The sequence below is a fragment of the Pteronotus mesoamericanus genome, unplaced genomic scaffold, assembly GCF_021234165.1.
Source record: "Pteronotus mesoamericanus isolate MK-2021 breed Mesoamerican mustached bat unplaced genomic scaffold, CSHL_Meso_final contig_59, whole genome shotgun sequence".
Taxonomy (NCBI): Eukaryota; Metazoa; Chordata; class Mammalia; order Chiroptera; family Mormoopidae; genus Pteronotus; species Pteronotus mesoamericanus.
Window position 1 is genome coordinate 4,551,865 of NW_026555206.1, and position 2,004 is coordinate 4,553,868.

Below are 2,004 nucleotides of genomic sequence, written 5' to 3' on the forward strand. Positions count from 1 at the left end.
CCTCGAGGAGAACATTGGCAGGAATCTCTCAGGTATCCCACACAGCAATATTTTCACTGATATGTCTCCTAAAGCAAGGGACATAAAGGAAAGAATAAACAAGTGGGACCTCATCAAAATAAGAAGCTTCTGCATGGCTAAAAAAAAAAACCAGAAAAAAGAAAAGGGAACCAACCCTATAGGAAAATATTTTCACAGCAGTCAGAATGGCCATCATAAACAGATCCACAAACAACAGGTGCTGGCGAGGCTGTGGAGGAAAGGGAACCCTAGTCCACTGAAGGTGGGAATGTAGACTGGTGCAGCCGCTGTGGAAAGCAGTGTAGATTTTCCTCAAAAAGCTGAAAATGGAACTGCCTTTTGATCCAGTGATTCCCCTGCTGGGATTATACCCTAAGAATACCAAAACACCAATACAAAAGAACCTATGCACCGCAACGTTCATAGCAGCACAATCTACAATAGCCAAGTGTTGGAAGCAACCTAAATGCCCATCAGTAGATGACTGGATCAAAAAATTATGGTACATATACACAATGGAATACTATGCAGCAGAAAGAAAAAAAGAACTACTACACTTTGAGACAGCATGGATCGAACTAGAGAGCATTATTCTAAGCGAAATAAGCCAGGGGGCGAAAGACAAATACCATATGATCTCATCTATAAGTGGAACCTAACCAACAATACAAAGATGCAAGGAAAATAAGACCAGCCACACTGAAAGGAAAAGGAATTAACAGAGACAAGAAGGAAGAGGGGGCGGGAACGAGGAAGGAAGGGGAAAGTCAAGGAATATATAGCGAAAATCATGGACAAAACCAAAGGGGAAGAGCTGAGGAATGGAAAGAGGGAGGGGACAAGGGAAAGTGGTGGGTGGTAGGCAGAGACAAATGTGTTTGAAAAATAAATTTAAAAACAATCACTTATTTTATTTTATTTTATTTATTTTATTTTTTAAAGATTTTATTTCTTTTTTTCAAATTAATCAATTAATTAATTTATTTTTTAAATACATTTGTCTCTGCCTCCCCCCCACCACTTTCCCTTGTCCCCTCCTTCCTTCCCTCCCTCAGCTCTTCCACTTTGGTTTTGTCCTTGAGTCCTTGCTATATGTTCCTTGACTTTCCCTTTCCCTTCCTTTTCCCCGCTCCCCCTTCCCTCTTGTCTCTGTTGATTTCTTTTCCTTTCACTGTTCCTGGTCATATTTTCCTTGCATCTTTGTATTGTTGGTTAGGTTCCACTTATAGGTGAGATCATATGGTATTTGTCTTTCGCCCCCTGGCTTATTTCGCTTAGCATAATGCTCTCCAGTTCCATCCATGATGTCCCGCAGTTTAGTATTTCTTTTTTTTCTTTCTGCTGTGTAGTATTCCATTGTGTATATGTACCATAGTTTTTTGATCCAATCATCTACTGAATCGCTTCTTGGCCTTTTGGCTAAGATCAAGTGTACAATCACTTATTTTAAAAGCACATTGGTTTTCAGGTTAGTTCCATTTAAAATGCAGGAATGGCATGAAAAATTGTGTTTGCTTATTCCTCAAGTCTTAATCAAGATTTTATTAAAGTCACTATTTGAAAAAAAAGATTTTCTAGTTCTAAAATCTGACTTTTATGTTGGAAAATAGGTGAAATATTTTTTAAGTACATTCTGAGGCTAAATACACCTGAGTTCTAAATGTGTTTGTGAGTCGCCAGGATGCACAGCAACTTTGTCTGGTGGAAAATGTTGCTGAAGCAGAAAACTTCTCCTGACTTCCCAGGGACCCTGTCCTCTGAACCACAAAGGTACATCAAGCACAAGGTTGTTAGGAGCAGAACACAGTGTCCTTAACATCAGACACAGGGTTGACAGACTTCATCTACTTTAATTCCTGCCCTGACTGAAACTTACCTGTGCAACCAATTTAAAGAACATGGAAATCACTCCCAGTTCCATACTAAGATAATCACATGGATATAGAGCTATTGAATAATAAGCCAATGTAAGAACTTTGAGGA

At 39.1% G+C, this 2,004-nt stretch overlaps 1 pseudogene; it reads left to right on the forward strand.

Moving 5' to 3' along the window:
- The first annotated feature begins 1,420 nt into the window (after positions 1 to 1,420).
- On the forward strand, positions 1,421 to 1,563 carry LOC129076338 (uncharacterized; annotated as a pseudogene).
- The last annotated feature ends 441 nt before the right edge of the window (positions 1,564 to 2,004 follow it).